This window comes from Neopelma chrysocephalum, unplaced genomic scaffold, assembly GCF_003984885.1.
Source record: "Neopelma chrysocephalum unplaced genomic scaffold, ASM398488v2 Primary Assembly neopelma1_23, whole genome shotgun sequence".
NCBI classification, from domain to species: domain Eukaryota; kingdom Metazoa; phylum Chordata; class Aves; order Passeriformes; family Pipridae; genus Neopelma; species Neopelma chrysocephalum.
This window is the reverse complement of record NW_020897691.1, coordinates 16,849,679-16,867,035: the sequence shown is the minus strand read 5'-3', so window position 1 is coordinate 16,867,035 and position 17,357 is coordinate 16,849,679. Positions and strand designations below refer to the sequence as shown.

At 41.6% G+C, this 17,357-nt stretch overlaps 1 protein-coding gene across 16 annotated transcripts in view; it reads left to right on the top strand.

The window, feature by feature from the left end:
- Nucleotides 1-17,357, top strand: part of SYNE1 (spectrin repeat containing nuclear envelope protein 1) — a 309,124-nt gene that overhangs the window by 35,236 nt on the left and 256,531 nt on the right. The window lies entirely within an intron of this gene.

Genomic DNA, 17,357 nt, shown 5'->3' with positions numbered 1-17,357 from the left:
TGAGTGAGGGGTCTGTTTCACTAGCTAGAAAACCATAATGATAATAAAAAAGCAAGTAGCAAAGTTTAGAGGTGGGAGAAATTCACTCAGTAATACCTTTCTTTGTTAATGGGATTTTTTTCTTGGGATATGGTTTTATGCTACTCAGTAATATCTAAATACTGTAATAATGTCTTGTTTTTCTTGGCAAAAATAATAGTTACATTGAAATTAGGAAAACTTAGTACCTGAACTGCTGATAATACCACATAATATGAATTTGCATAAGCAATTTTTTCCCCTGACATTATGTGGGTATTTAGATATGTATTGGTTCAAAATGGTCTGAGGCCTCTTCTTCGGTGGACATGCACAAAGTAGAATAGGCATCTGACTTCTTAGGGCTGCACAGACCTTACTTTTTTCCTGAAACAAACTGTTAGTTATCTTCAGTAGAGATGATCCATAGGCCAGGTACATATTCTTAAGACAACCAGCAGAGGAGCTGAACAAATTCCTTTTTCTTTTGTTTGAATACATGTTAACAGATAAATGCCAGCTATTTCTCCTGTCCTTGTCATAAGGACAGTAAGAGGCAAATGTTGTTCCTGTATTGCAAGGTTGTGTTTAAAATGAGTTTTATCTGTTGCTCCAGCCCAGTAGGAAATAACTCTCAGTGTTGTAAATTAGGGTCACTTGTGTTCATGAGCCAACACCACAGTTGCATCTCAGTTACAGCATATGGTTATGTGCTTTATTTCTAACAGGGAATGAATTTCAGCTCTTGTCCTATCCTTCCTGTTGCCATTCCATCCTTCTGCACCAGCAGTGTGCACAATGCTTCTTTAACACCTCTTGAGAAAGTCATGCATTTAACAGGAATGCAGTTGGCATACATAAAATAAAGGCAACACATTTCTGGACAGGAACAAGGTCACCACTGTGCTGCTGCCTTTGCCTGTGCCAGAGTCCTGAAAACCCAAGCTGGAGCTTCTGCTTCCCCTGTGGAGTTAGTATAGTGGCTACTGCTGTGGGAACAGAAGGGACGTGAATCCTTGGAAGCCACGGTTGCTGCTCTGACTTTGTACAGGGCCTGTACTTCAGGTTGGGGAGGCAGTTGTACTATAATGTATCTTAACTGTTAAGATACTTTGCCTAAAACCCCAGATCTTAGTGTGTTTTGAAAAGTGAATTTGAAACTTATAATAGGTAAATGTTTGGGTGTGGTAATTTTTGATTAACTGAAGTTAAAACCTTTCACCAAGTTGATCATCATTATCGTGATATTCTGATCTACAGCACAGTCTTCACATTTTGATGTTTGGTATTTAGTTACCTTTAGACAAAATTGACAAGTGCTCTTAGGAGTCCTGAAGGGCCTCAGGGGTTTTGTTTACTTATTCTGAAATTCGGATACTTCATGTTTGTGTGGGTTCTCGTGATAATTTTGTTTTGCTATTTAGGGAATACAATAGAAGCATCCTAGGGAGGATCAAATAGAAAAAAGACTGATTAAAGAACAGTAAAGTTTAAATCTGTGTGGCCTGTTTTTCTTTTCATTTAGATTGACTTTACAACTGAATTAGACCCCAATAAGCTCATCTCACTGTGGTTTTCATCATGCTCTAATTTATTCTCATGCAACCCTAATGATGTCAGTGGAATGGCTCAGTGTGAAATCACAGTCAGGCCATGAGCTTTTAAGCTTTCTAGAAGGTAGACTCAGGTATGTCATGAAACAATGACACGGAAAAGGAAGAGATATATGCTAAATGTAACAAATAAAACAATAGTTGTACCAAACAAGCACAATATATAGGTTACATTTAAAACTTTTTTTTTTCTTTTTCATATTATGGTAACTACAAACAAAACAAGAGAAAGAAAAATATCCTAGATACGGTAAAAAAAAACCCACTAAGAACAAACCAAGATATTACTTTCTCAATAATTGCAAAGTTTTATTCAGTTGTTTTTACCCTATGTTTCAGTAATATGTATAAATTTTAAAGAAGATACTATGCTGCTAACTGTAGGCTACTATTTAATCCTTCCATTTAAAAGTAAATTGTGAAGTTTATTATAAAGTACATATATAAATATCAGTGAATTTATCCACACTTTTATTTTGACTTTATTGAATGTTTCTGACTACTTCTTAGAAGATACATACTTCTCACAAAGCATTGTATTTTTTGTGGTTCAGTAACAATATTTTTCATGCTAAATGAATGCAATTAAGTATGATATTGCGCAGTAATAAATTGTTTCTTTTGCCTCTACTGAGCACAAAGTAAAGCTTGTAAAGAGGACAAGAAAGTTGGGAGTCTGAAGTAATGTTTGTAACTAAGTTGAACATATCCCGAACCATATCCTGGACTGCGTCAAAAGAAATGTAGCCAGCAGGTTGGGGGAGGTGATTCTCCTCCCTCTACGCTGCCCTTGTGAGACCTCACCTGGAGTACTGCATCCAGCTCTTGGGTGCCTGATGTGAGAAAGACATGGACCTGTTGGCGCAAATCCAGAGGAGGGCCATCAAGTTGATTAGAGGGCTATAGCACCTCTCCTACGAAAACAAGCAGAGAGAGTTGGAGCTGTTCAGTCTGGCAAGGAGAAGGCTCCAGGGAGACCTTACAGCACCTCCTAGTACCTAAAGGGGAACTACAAGAGATCTGTAGAGGCACTGTTTACAAGGGCATGTAGTGACAGGACAAGGGGGAATGGATTTAAGATGAAAGAGGGTAGATTTAGATTAGATATAAAGAAGAAATACTTTACTGTGAGGGTGGTGAGGCACTGGAACAGGTTACCCGGAGAAGTTGTGGACTCCCCATCCCAGGAGGTGTTCAAGGCCAGGCTGGATGGGGCTCTGAGCAACCTGGTCTAGTGGAAGGTGTCCCTGCCCATGTCAGGGGTTTGGAATGAAATGATCTTTAAGGTCCCTTCCAACCATTCTTTGATTCTATGATTTTGTGATATGTGCCCCAGAATCGTGGGGACTTGATTATCCAGAAGAGAAGTCAACTGAGTGATGTCTTATATCTTCTCTGATCCTTGTCCTTCCCTAATGAATCCAAGCTTGGGATAGTAGGGAGTTAATGCAGCCAAGTTGTCACCACCAGGTCCACTAGATTAAACATATCCAATGAGTTTCTGTAGCACTTTTCTTATGAAGGTGAAAGTGAAAGACTGAGTTAGTAATTCCATTCCCACTTAGAGGACCCACAGGCAATTTGGGAAGAAATTTTTCCTCCACAGTGAACATTGGTGGGCTCTACTATTTTTTTGTCCTGCATATACATGGAAGCCCTGCAGCATGTAGATATTCTCTCTCAGTTCATGGAGTTACTATTTGTGTGCTTGTGGATACAAACAGCGTGTTGTGCCCATTGGAACATGGATGGGTGTTATCATGCCGCTTGCTAGTGTCTTCTGAACCTGTATTTAGCTGCCTAGTCATTGCCATTGACAGCAATCAGCATATACTTGCACTTCTTGAGTATTTTAAAGATGTTTGACACAAACAAACAAAAAACCCAAAACCAAGCACAAAGTACGTCAGTATTGATTTATTGATTTGACTTCTTCTTAGGTTCCCTTAAACCAAAGATCTAATCTTCCATACTGTTCCAGCAGAATAAAATGGGTTTAGAGACTGGAAGGGGTTTTCTTTCTATTAAGAAAAGTGCAGTAAATTCCATGCCATTCTGCCTCCCCATTCTGCAGAGGAGTTGCATCAGGGCAACTGGAATAAATACAGACAGAGCCTTATAAAATGCATATTCAGCTTGCAGAGCTTCCCCTGAAGCTCGTTGTCTGGTGTGAATAAGCTGAAAGAAGGGGATTTTTTTGTACTTCAAATGTTTTCATATTGTATTTTTCTGATTGAGTATGAATTGGATTAAGACAAAGATTTTTTTTCTGGTAATTTGTGGCAAATCAAAATGCATGGACCTTACAGGTGCTGCTTGAGACCAATGTTCTTGTTACATCCTTAACTACTAGCAGTGAAGTGTCAAGGGCTCTGAAAAGTACCTGTCAGGTTTTTCTGTTCCAGGGCAGGAGATAGAGCTCTGATGTTCCTGGCAGCAGGAATTATTAATTAGGATTATTTTGGAGCCTTACATTAGGTGAAAATTAGATGGACCTGAGAAATTTAAAACTTAGGACATTCAATAAAATAGCACTTTCAACAGAAACTTTCTAAATGCGTGTAGTTGTGACTACCCTGCTTTTCAGTATGGACAAGTGAACAATCTCATAGGTGCACATGTATGCCACCATGGGGTGAATAAACTCCTTAAAGGAGCATGCCTATATGTGTTTTTCCAGTTATTGTGCAGCTGTCAGATCTACTGAAGGAACTTCACTGCTTTATTAGTTATTTGCAAAGTGTGATTTTGATTATCTCTCTGTCAGGAGGATATGTTCCATAGATTGATAGGAAAATTCAAACTCGAAGGAAGTCTGTTTTTAAACTTCCAGCTTGATCAGCTGGAGCTAGCTCAGAGCAGGTTGCTCAGGACTTTATCTCCATGGACCACAGAGCCTCATTGGGCAGCCTGATCCACTCCCTACAGTCCTCTGAGTGAGAAAGCATTTCCTTTCCTGAAACAATATCTCTTGTTTCAGATTCTACCCATTGTCTCTCATCCTCCCACCATGCTAGTGAAGAAATCAGCTCCATCTTCATACTGGCCTCCCTATAGCTGCCAGAGGGCTGCAGTTAGGTCCCCCTGAAACCGTGCCTGCCGCAGGCTGAACGAGACGCCATCCCTCAGCTTCTCCTTACAGGGCAAGTGATGCAAGACATGAATTCTGTATGTGTAAGGTCCCCTGCTTGAGATATTCACATTGCATATAATTATCTGTATGCTAGTGCCTTAGTATTAGAATTTTTAATAAAAACTCCAGATTGATTTCTTGCACTATCATTAGCAAGACAGCCTTTCCCTTGAGTGGAATGGAGTTTCCCTTCACTGTGTTTCAGATGTCCCTGGAAATAGTCTGCAGTCATTCACTTATATAAAAGCTGTGATGAAACCTTGAAGAATTTTTTTGATTAAAAATGTAAATAAGAAGTGCTGAGTTTAACAAGGAATATATTAAATGTGAACAGTGTTTAGTCACAGTATTGTTCTTGGAGAGATTTGAGATGCCACTGTCATTTCGCATTTTATTGAATGTTTCTTTTTTTGTTGTGATGTTTGATGGGTTTTTGTTTCTGTTTTGTTTATTTAACAACCTGCTCTGAATATGCTTGTCATCTCTTCTTTTTATACCACTTCAATATACTTTTGGATATTGTAGTGGATTGACCCTGGCCAGATGCCAGGTACTCACTAAAGCCACTGCACAGAGGAGAGAGAGAGAAAACACCAGCTAAGGATTCATGAGTTGAGATAACAGCTGGGAGAGGTCGCTTACTGATTACCTTCATGGGCAAAACAGACTCGAAGTGGGGATATTACTTAAATTTATTATTAATAGGATCAGAGCAAAAGAGAGAGAAGTAAAATAATGTTAAAAACACCTTCCCCCCACTCCTCCTTCCATGTTCTCCCCCCTCCCCCCCAGCAGTGCAGGGGGACAGGGAATGGGGGTTTTGGTCAGTTGTTGTTTCCGCCACTGCTCAGGGAGAGGAGTCCTTCCCCTGCTTCTGTGGGGTCTCTCCCACGCAAGACAGTCCTTGATGGGCCTCTCCGGCATGAGTCCATCCCACAGGCAACAGTTCTTCATGAAACTGCTGTCCCATGAGTCACTTCTCCATAGGGTGCAGTCTTTCACCAATGGGCTGTACCAGCGTGGGTCCCCCAGAGGGGCCACAAGTCCTACTTGAGAAAAACCTGCACCAGCGTGGGCTCCTTTCTCCATGGGCTGCAGGTCCCCAGCAGGACCCTGCTCCATCTTGGATGTCTGATGGGGTCACAGCCTCCTTCGGACATCCGCCTGCTCCAGCATGGGCTCCTCCATGGGCTGCAGGTGGGTCTCTGCACCCCAATGGTCCTCCATGGGCTGGAGGGGCACAGCTGCTCCACCATGGTCTGCACCACGGGCTGCAGGGGCCTCAGCTCCGGCACCTGGAGCACCTCCTGCCCCTCGTTCTGCACTGACCTTGGTGTCTACCTTGTTGTTCCCATGTTCTCACACTCCTCTTTCCTGGCTGGAACTCTTTCTGCCCAACAACCTTCTGTTCTTAAATGTGTTACCACAGAGGTGTTACTATTACTCCTAATTGGCTTGGCCTTGGCCAGCAGCAGGAAGCCCATGCTGGAGCTGGCTGTCATTGGCTCCATAAGACAGGGGAAGCTTTTGGCAGCTTCTAGCAGCCACCCCTGTGGCCTTCCTCCCATCTCCCCTACCAAAACCCAGCCACAGAAACCCACTACAGATATCCAGTGCAGGTGAAATTTCCTATGAGGAAGTACCTTTTTCTGTGTTTTCTTATACAGAAGAATATATCTGTCAAAATCAAGATCTAGGCAGTTTAATTAGAATTGGATTCCCACAGGGGAACAGAAACAAATTCTTGGTGTGAGCAGTTGTGGACTTGATGAGCCCAGCATATCTTCCAATTTTCAGGCTTCTTGCAAAAATATTATTTCTGGAAAAAGAAATTGATGCTAGGAGGTGGTAAGGGCAGGAGTTTATCCAGCAGGGCCCAGTAATAGCAAAACTTTTTGCGTGACAGGAAAATATTTTCTCTTTACAAATATATATGATATAAAATAATAATATAAAAAAAAGTGTAGCTTTATATTTTAGATGAGAAATGATGGCCAATCTGAAGTATAATCTCAATGACAAATGCTTATTTCTTTCACTGACAAAATTCTCATTAGTTTGCAGGATTAGGGGATGAATTATGACTGAGGCCATGGTTATGTTTAAGTAAATGATAAAGAGAATAATTTATTGCTACCAAAAAAAACCCACAAAAAACAACAAAACAAAAAAAGGAACAAATATAAAAGCATAGTAGCCTAGCAGGCCTTTTAAAAAATAATTGTCAGAAAGCAAAATTAGCATCTCACTTCTGTCTAAAGGGCAGTCACCATGTATCATAAATGCTTGAAGTTAAGCCTCACTTGCCCCTGGCTATTAGATATGAGGACGATTATTTGCTTGCAGACCACCACTACCTTTCCCGTCATGGCAGTGTCACTCTGATTTTGATATATTATGAAGCCCATCATTTCTAAGACTTGGTTTTAGCTGATTGAATTTTTTTCATTCACATTATTAGCCATGGTTTTTTACAATTTTCTCTTTTAAATGGTTGACCTTCAAGGATTTTTTTTTTAATGTTTGGGGTTTTTTTTAATGAACTTGATTACCCTCCATTATTTTTCATAGTATTTTCCTATCATGGAGAAGAAATGTTACAAAAATAGTACAAGAATTGCAAAGTCATGTGCTTAATCACTAGTAGGGCTGTTGGGGAGAGAAAAACTGTAAATAATAAAAAAACCCCCATAGTTTATTAATTGCTGATTTTCCATTCATGCAAAAAAATGGTAGGGAGCATTTAGTGAAAACCTATGTGGTTATGTAATTAAAGACTGATCTTATCACATATGTAGAAGGGGAGAAAATAAAGTTTGTACAGGCATGATTATATCTGGCACGTGTAACTTCTGAGTTGTCTTGGCAATGACAATAGTATCATACATTCCAGGACAGATGTTCCACAGCACAAGCAGATTCTGCCTGTTTCTTTCACTTTTCCAGATGCCAGTCAGCAGTTTTCCCCACCTTCTTGGTATATGCTCTCTAGATAATTCACACCTTTCTTCTTTCCTCCTCAGATTCCTCCCTTTAACCCAGCTTTTGTCCCTTCTGTGACTGAGACAGAGAGCTAAATCTAGCCATCATCATGGGGATGGGAGGAAAATTGGGGATAAGTGTTAAGTATGCAGTTTCTTTGCAGGATTACTTGGAGCTGAAGCAATTATAAGCAGTAAAAATTGATTTTTTTCCCCTACACTCCCCAAGTGGCAGTGTGTTGAGCCACTCTTTGTGGGAACAGTTTGTGTGCAGTCTGCTTAGTGTTTCATGAAGGTTATGAAGGTGGGTTGTTGGAGAGTCTAAGTGCTAAAATTTAAGTGTATGTGGGAATTTGAAAAGGCTTGTAATTTGGACAAATTAAGATAGACTTTTTCAGGGATAACCAGAGCTCTGCTTCTTGCCAACTGTGTAACTCTGAAGGTCCTGTTTAATCATTCATGTATTGAGAAAAAAGTGAAGAAGCAACCAATCTAAAGAGTCTTTGCATCACAAATAGCTTGTAGATAGATAGACAAAAAATGTTTCTATTTCCACTGGCTTGTTAAAGCATTGATTGCTATAAATCATAAGCTTGTTTGTAGTTCTTCACTGTCTGTAGCACTTTATCAGTTTCTTTACTAGATTCTTTTATCCTTCTGTGCTTGAGCAATTATACAGTCTTCCAGGCCTTGATAGCACTTAGTTACCATAATAGAGTTGTCAATGAATCAAGTTTTTACACTTACTACTCAGTAGTACCAATGTTAACTTCTTATTTCCATAATTATGCTGCGTTTGAAATATTTTCTCTATTTGCACTGTTAATTTTATATAGATAATTTTACCTCGTTTGGAATTTCATGTTTTCATGGTAGATGTACAGGACAGGTTGGAAAATAGCACTGGAAAAGTCTTGTAAGTAATTTATTACCTGCCTTTATATGGTACCAAACCAGTAAAATGCTGTTGACGTCCTGAGTGATGGCTTCAGAGCATTGGTCTTCCTACGGGTGAATATTTTCCTCGAAGTTCAGCCTAAATATATTAATATCCCGTCACAGCTTTCTGCTCTGTTGCTTTTGCATGGTTTTTACTTTAAAGAGTTTTTTCCTTTTCTGATACTCATTCCTTTCCCTAGTATATTTACAAAGAGCAGTTACAATCTTTCTGAGGGTAAGCAATTTTAGTTTTAGTTTTCTCTTAGATAATTTTTCAGCCTATTGAACTCAGTATCTATTCCAGATGCTTACATTTTTTGAACATGGGTTGCCAGAACTCTGTATAGTACTCCATGTGGATTCTTACTGTATCCGGTACAATAATTTTTATTCTCCAGTTCAACTGGGCACATCTTACCTGATAGCATCATGAGATTCCATTTGCCTGTTGTCACACTAGTAGCGTACATCTTTTCTGTGGCAGAACTACAAAAGCATTTCTTCCTCTACTTCTTGATTTCTATATGGTGAGTTTCAGGCTCACAGCAGAAGTTGATGTTACTCCCTGACTATATAGCCTTGCATTTTAAGCTGCTTAGTAATAGAAATCTTTTTTCAGTCTTCAGTCAGCTCCATTTTTTTAATTTTCAAGATATTCTGATTTTGTTGTAATTGTGTTTCCCAAATATGAGTCACTGGCAAACTTTATAAGCACTGTTGAGATTTTCCTGTCCAAATTATGGGTGAAATATTAAAGACTTAGGCTTAGACTAGTCTTTGAGGAACTCCAACCTTTCTTTTCCTACTTATATCATCATTTAAAGAAGCTCCTTCATCAAAGGAGCCCTGTTTTTGACTTCTGCACAGTAATTTGGTTTGTGAGTAGTTTTAGTGGTAGATAATGGAATAGCTCTCTGACTTAGGTACTGCTCAGTGTAAATCTGTCAGAATTTGTTGCATATTATGCACTAGAGAAGTGTCACATTAAAGTGCCAGTGGTATAATTTTTTAAGTGAGACACTTGTTTGGAGACACTTAGGAAAACAAAGGAAAACAGATGAAGGTATGAAACCATCCTAATGTGCCAAAGTATATTCAAGGCTTTTGTGAAGGCTGGCATTCAGAAACAGCAGATGGTTGTGACTTTGAGAGGAATAACCACATGATCTAAGGCCATTTGTACAAGACTTCTCTTGGAAAAAAGTATGCACATAGAGGTTGCATGCAGTTCTTCGCTTCTGGTATCTCTTCAGCACCTCCATAGATACCTGCCATCATCCTGTTTCTTGAATTTTTTAAGTATTTTTTTTAGTTTTGGAACGCTATAATAGATTTTTTTAACCATTATTTTTAATTTGTTTTATTGAACAATGAAACATAAGAGTTAGCATTTCCCCAGAACTGAGTTTTTATATGTGCTCATGTGTATTTTTATTTCATTACATTTCACACATGGAAGAGTGATTAATTTGTAAGGTCCTTATTTGAACCTGAGTTTGAAGATATTTGATCGCATGTATGATTTCATAAATATAGTGAAAAATTCTTAGACTGTTACAAGTAGCAGAACACATTTCTTACTAGTAATACAGAACAGTTTTCCATAAAATCATAGAGCCAAAGAACAGGCAAGGCTTGAAGGGTCCTTGAACTTGTCTAACCTTTTGGGGGGAAGGGAGCCTAGATGAGATTATCTTGTATCCTGTCGAATGGCATTTTGAATATCCCCAACGAAGTTGTTCCAGTGAATGATTGTTTTTTACTGTAAAAAATCTATTCCTTATATAAAGATGAAACCTCTTCCAGGGCAACTTTTACCCACTACCCCTTGTCTTCTCTGTATGATTTCATGTGAAGGTAGAATCTCTGTTCTCTTTGTAGCCACCCTATAAGTGCTTAACCCTTCCATTTACTCTAATACTGAACCTATTGAGTTGAAAATAACTGAGTATGTGAAGAAACAATTCATCATTTAATTCTAAATGTATTTAAAATTATCATGGCTCCAAGTATTCAAAAATAGAATCATAGAATCACAGAATATCCGGAGTTGGAAGAGACCCACAAGGATCATCAAGTCCAACTCCTGGCCCTGCACAACACAGCCCATGTGCCTGAGAGCATTGTCTAAACTCTTCTTGAACTTTGTCAGGCTTGGTACTGTGACAACTTCTCCGGGGAGCCTGTTCCAGTATCCAATCACCCTCTAGGTGACTAACCTTTTCCTAATATCTAACCTAAACCTCTCCTGACACAGCTTCATGTTGTTCTCTTGGTCCTGTCACTGGTCACCACAGAGAAAAGATCAATACCTGCCCCTCCTCTTTCCCTTACGAGGAAGTTGTAGGCTGCAATGAGGTCTCCCCTCAGTCTCCTCCAGGCTGAACAGACCAAGTGACCTCAGCCACTCCTTGTATGCTTCTCCTCTAGAGCCTTCACTATCTTCATAGCCCTCCCTTGGATGCTCTCTAATGGCTTTATATCTTGTATTGTGGCACCCAGAACTGTACACAGGACTCAAAGTGAGGCTGCACCAGCACAGAATAGAGTGGGACAATCACCTCTGATGGTCAGCTGGTGATGCAATTACTATTACATTCTTTCCATTAGGTAGACTTTCATAGAACGTCACGTCTACAATATGTGTAACTATAATAAAAATTATCTCTAGAGTAAAACTGCCCATAGTTTCCATGAAATAAATAAAAGATTTTACATTTTTGTAAACCTTTAGTTAACTATTGTCATGTCACTGAACTTAGGCATAAACAGAACTGAGATGTGATTGCAGAATGTCTTTTATGTAAGACAAGAATCATTATGTATATTTTGGTTTTTTGCATAGATTTATTTATAAATTACAGGTGTTGCACCATTATATCCTGATTTAATCCATTGAACAGCATATGTCTCCAGAAGTTTTGATTTCTTTCAGTAGATTCTGAGCTTTTTCATGTCCAAGTCAATTTTTCCACTGCTTTTAAGCTATTAAACTTATTGTAGGTATAGAAGAATAGTAATCTTACCATTGATAGTAGAAATTTGCTCCATGTGATGCATTTGGTGCAGTGCATTTACATTTCTGTACCTTATGAAAGAGAAACATTAAACATTCAAATTCAAATTAAATTCTGACATTTTTGCACAAAGTCTCTCCAGATTGTAGTGCATAATGTTGTGAACAGTCCTATTAATGTCATATAATATTAGCAAATCTACTGCAAATCAGTGACGACTGTTACAGTAATTTGCCTACCTGACAAGGTTGGCTTCAGGAGAGCAAGACTATCCATCATTTTAGGAGTTCATGTAAGGGCCATACAGTGGATAAAAGATGGAATCAGAACCTATGCTTTCCATTTTCAAAGATCTGCTGCCTTCAATCTGATCTCATAGGTATTTGTTTATAACTGCTTGTTAAGTACCCTTTTTGCCAGTGGAATGACTGCTTAAAGCCCTAATTAACAAAGATACTTGTATACATACTGGTACTGATCTAGATAGATTTCAACATTGTTAAAGATCTTCTTTAAATGATTTGATGTAAGTACCGCTTTTCTTTAAGACTTCTGTTAAAAATTAGATTTCTTTTCAATAGGGCATGGTTTTTTTCAGTCTTACTTTATAAAAGCTCTAAGGGAATGGACCAGCAACACACAAAGGTTATTATACACAAAGTTTTCATGTCAACCAAAAGAATGGCTGCAAAATGTGTAAATGGCAACATGATGTCAGCTGCAAAACTGCAGTGAACTGTAAAAAAACCCCAAAAAATTGTTTAGGATATTTTTTTATTATGTCATTGCAAATGCTACTGTAGTAGATAGGGTTTATAGACAAGAGAATAATTTTTCATCAGTGTCTTTAACTGTTTAAGTCTCTATGAAAAAATCATTCTTCAACTGATGTGCCTATTTATTAGCATGGATTGAAATATGAGTGCAATGTGGAATAATTATTAATGAAATTTACTGGATTTTCTAGATTTCTATCTGATTTGTCAACATCCAAACCATGTCTTTAAGTATAAAATTAAGGAAAATAAGTCATGGCTAGGCTTCGCGAATGAAGATTTGGGAAGGGCTCTACCCATTTTTCATGCAAGCGCGTTGGTGGCTAAAAAGGCCAATACGAGAAAGGCAAGTCCGGTTGCAAAAGACACAGCAGAAAGACTCCTTAGATGGTATATTCTGCAAGGCTCGATTCTTTCTGCGTTGTCTTTTCTCCTCAAGAGTGATCCTGCGTGCCTTCTCAAAAGCATCAGCAGCGTTATAAATGGTCTGTCTCCAGGCCTCCCGATTAGAGGCCAGAGTGGACCAGTTATGGTGATCAATATGCCCGAGGCTGAGTTGTTGCTTCAGGGAGTCCTTGTATCTTTTCTTTGGAGCTCCTCTCTTGCGGCAGCCAGTGGCAAGTTCACCATAGAGCAGGATCTTAGGGAGGCGGTGGTCCTTCATCCTAGAGATGTGCCCTGCCCAACGCAGTTGCGTTCTCAGGAGCATGGCCTCAATACTCGTAATTGCTGCCTGTTCGAGAACAGATGTATTGGTCACATAGTCTGACCAATGGATGTTAAGGATTGTACGGAGGCAGCGTTGATGGAAGCGTTCTAGGAGACGCAGGTGGTGGCGGTAGATGACCCATGATTCGGAACCATATAAAAGAGTAGACAGCACTATGGCTCTGTAAACACTGATCTTGGTGCTTTTCTTCAAGTGTTTATTACGCCAAACTCGTTTATGGAGTTTTCCAAAAGCACTGTATGCCTTCGCTAACCTATTGTCTATCTCCCCATCAATCTTACCATCTGAGGAGATGAGGCTGCCTAGGTAATTAAACTGTTGGACTGAATTGAGTTCTGACTGGCCGATGGTGATGTGGGGACGGTGGGGGACTTCCTGAGGTGCAGGCTGATGGAGAACTTCTGTCTTCTTTAAGCTGACTTCCAGCCCAAAGAGCTCAGCAGCCTCTGCAAAGCAGGATGTTAAACGCTGCAGAGCTGCTTCTGTGTGGGCAACAAGGGCGGCGTCATCAGCATAGAGCAGCTCCCGGACAAGATGGTTTAGGGTCTTAGTATGGGCCTTCAGTCGCCTTAGGTTGAATAGGCTTCCATCAGTACGATATCGAATGTAGATACCGTCCTGATCATCGAGGTCTGCCGAGGCCCTTTGAAGCATCATACTGAAAAAGACTGTGAATAGGGTAGGAGCGAGAACGCAGCCTTGTTTCACACCATTCTTTATTAGAAAGGGCTCAGAAAGTGTGTTGCCATATCTGACTTGGCCGTGCTGATCCTCATGAAGTGAGATGATCATTTTAAGGAACTTGGGGGGACAACCTAAACGTTCCAAAATCTGCCAAAGACCTTTTCTGCTCACAGTATCGAATGCCTTGGTGAGGTCGACAAAGGTTACATAGAGACCTTTGTTCTGTTCCCTACACTTCTCTTGCAGTTGTCTGAGAACAAATATCATGTCTGTGGTGCTCCTGTTGGCTCTGAAGCCACACTGACTTTCAGGTAGAATTTCTTCTGCTATAGCGGGTATTAGTCTGTTCAGGAGTATTCTTGCCAAGATTTTGCCAGCAATGGAGAGCAGAGTAATACCACGGTAATTTGAACAGTCTGATTTAGTACCTTTCTTCTTATACAAGGTGATGATGACTGCATCACGAAGGTCTGAAGGTAGTTCGCCTAGTTCCCAACAGCGCACCACAAGCTCATGAAATTTAGCATGGAGTGCAAGGCCCCCATGTTTCCAGACTTCAGGTGGGATTCCATCAACCCCAGCTGCCTTGCCGATTTTCACCTGCTGTATGGCCTTGAGGGTTTCTCCTAGAGTGGGGGCAGTATCCAATTCGTATTTCACTGGTTGTTGTGTGATGGACTGAATTGCTGAGTCTTGTACTACACGGTTGGTACTGAAAAGAGTCTGAAAGTGTTCAGACCATCTATTCAGAATGGAGGTTTGATCTGTCAGAAGCGTTTGACCATCTGCACTGAGTAGTGGGCTTTGGACTTGGTATGTAGGCCCGTATGCTGTTTTCAGGGCCTCATAGAATCCTTTGTGATCCCCTGTATCTGCACATAGTTGAGTTTTTGCAGCTAGATCGGTCCACCATTTGTTCTGGATGTCACGGAGTTTCTGTTGGAGCTTGCTGCAAGCAAGACGAAAGGCTGTTTTTCTAGCGTGACAGGAAGGCAGTGCAAGGTGTGCTTGGTGGGCGGTTCTCTTCTTCCTCAACAATTCCTGGATTTCTTGATTATTTTCATCAAACCAGTCCTTGTTCTTCTTGAGGGAGAACCCTAAGGATTCTTCAGAGGATTGCAGGATGCTACTTTTAATATGCTGCCAAATTGTTTCGGGAGAGGAAACTGCAGAATCTGTGGAATGGTTATCAAGCTTAGTTTGAAGGTTTGCCTGGAATCTTTCTCTTACTGTGGCTGATTGGAGATCGTTAACTTGGAGTCTTCTCCTTGGGATACTGCCCCTCTTGGGTTTGAATTTGAGATAAAGGTTGAGTTTACAGCGCACAAGCCGATGGTCTGTTTGACATTCTGCGCTGGGCATCACGCGGGTATGGAGGACATCGCGGACATCTCTCTGTCGCACCAAGACATAATCAATGAGGTGCCAATGCTTAGACCTGGGGTGCATCCAGGTTGTCTTCAGACTATTTTTCTGCTGAAAGATAGTATTGGTGATGGTGAACTGTTGCTCCGCACAGAATTCTAGCAGAAGTCGACCATTATCGTTGCAGTTTCCAACACCATGCTTGCCTAATACTCCTTTCCAGGCTTCAAAATTCTTACCTACTCTGGCGTTGAAATCACCAAGGATAATGATCTTATCATCTGAGGGCACCTTTTGGGTAAGACAGCGCAGGTCAGTGTAAAATTTATCTTTTTCAGCAGGGTCAGCTTGGAGAGTTGGGGCATATATACTGAAGATGACAACGTGTTGCTTGTTGTTTAGTGGAAGGCGTAGGGAGATAATGCGGTCAGAGTGACCTGACGGCAGATTTTCGAGTTTAGGGACAATGGAGTTTTTGATCATGAAGCCGACACCTGAGAGATGTTTTTCGGTTCTGGGCTTACCTGACCAGAAGAGTGTGTAACCGGCACCATGTTCTCTGAGGCTGCCTTCCTCGTGAAGGCGAACTTCACCGAGAGCAGCAATGTCGATGTTGAGACGAGCCAGTTCATGGGCAATTAGGGCAGAACGTCGCTCAGGACGTCCACTATTGGCAGAATCGAGCATGGTTCTGATGTTCCAACATGCTAGAGTTAATTTGAGTACACCTTTGGAGGCAGGTGCATGCCTTTGTCTTTTGCTCTTTGTGCGACCGCATTGGAAGAAGATGCCCGTCGGTCTGCGGTTAACCAACCGGGTGAAGGTGGAGATGAGCTTTGTTTAGGCCACCTTTTCTAGGCCCCTCTCCGAGTGGAGCAAGCAGTGCTGTCCTTGAAAAGGCTGCTTGGTCGTTCAGGGTGCTGCCCCAAGAGACTCTCATCTCCGTCAGTCTCAAATGACCAATATCCTGAACCGCCTGTATGCAGGGTTGAGTCTGCGGCTCCCAGTGCATCTTTCACCTACCGTTTCGACCCTCGCCCGTCGCTGCAGGACTTTTTGCATGTGGGTAAAGCCTTCAAGCCTGCGCAATGGATTTTTTAGGTGAGATGCAGTATGCGCGGAACTGAACCCACCCTTTAATCCTGAGGTTCATCTGCCAGGGCCGAGCAAGCTTGGACGGTGGCAGCGAGGTCCTCAGGACGTAGGTTTGATTAGAGTGACCTTCTCTGAGATGGATGGCCTTCCAGGGCTAAGCGAGCTCCATCTGCCCGGGTTTGGGATGAGAGTTGTCCTTCTCCTAGGATGACTGCCAGAAGGCTAATGAGCTCATCCTGCCCAGGGATGTAGTTTATCTGGTCCTATGGTTTTGACCTGTCTGGCATGGGTGACCCTACCGAAGGCATGAACCCTCGCCAGCATAGCTCGCAACCACACAGGGGTACATAGGCTACGTTCCTGTTAGAACGATTTGGGCAAGTCTTTTATTTCCAGTAACAACCCTTTGTCCTGCCCACTCTTTCAGGTTGTAACAGAGCAAAGCAAATATATCCAGAACATGCCAAACCTGGGCAGTAGCCGCAGGAGAGCCAAAACGAAAGAAATAAATAGACAAACAAACAAACCAACCGACCAACCGTTCTGGCCCCCGTACCTGTCCAAGGCTGAGGTACCTTACAAGGCCCCAGCCTGGCCGGGACCCCCATCAATCAAAAGAACCCTCTGTCCACCCAGACCTTATCCTTCCCCCACTGTGTTACCACAAATTCCAGGTGCACTGCTCACATGTGATGTGATGTTTCATACGGGACAGCCCTGCTCTCCCACCCGCCAGTTGAAGGACCCCCATGGCCAGCTCAACACCCATCCCTCTGCTCCGTCCCCCTCCCCCTCTCCCTCCCTCCCCAAACCTGGAACGGCAAACCTCTGTGTGCTCCGAAGCTGTGCTCTCATCTTCCACGGGGGTGCAGTGCTCGCTGGCAAGGCTCCCCCTCTCTCTCCTTTCTCCTGCCACGGCCTTGCCTGGGGTCCAAAACCGCGCGCGCGGAGCGCACGCGGCGCGAAGCCCCCGGGCCGGCGCGGTGTCCTGCACAGCGCCTGCAGC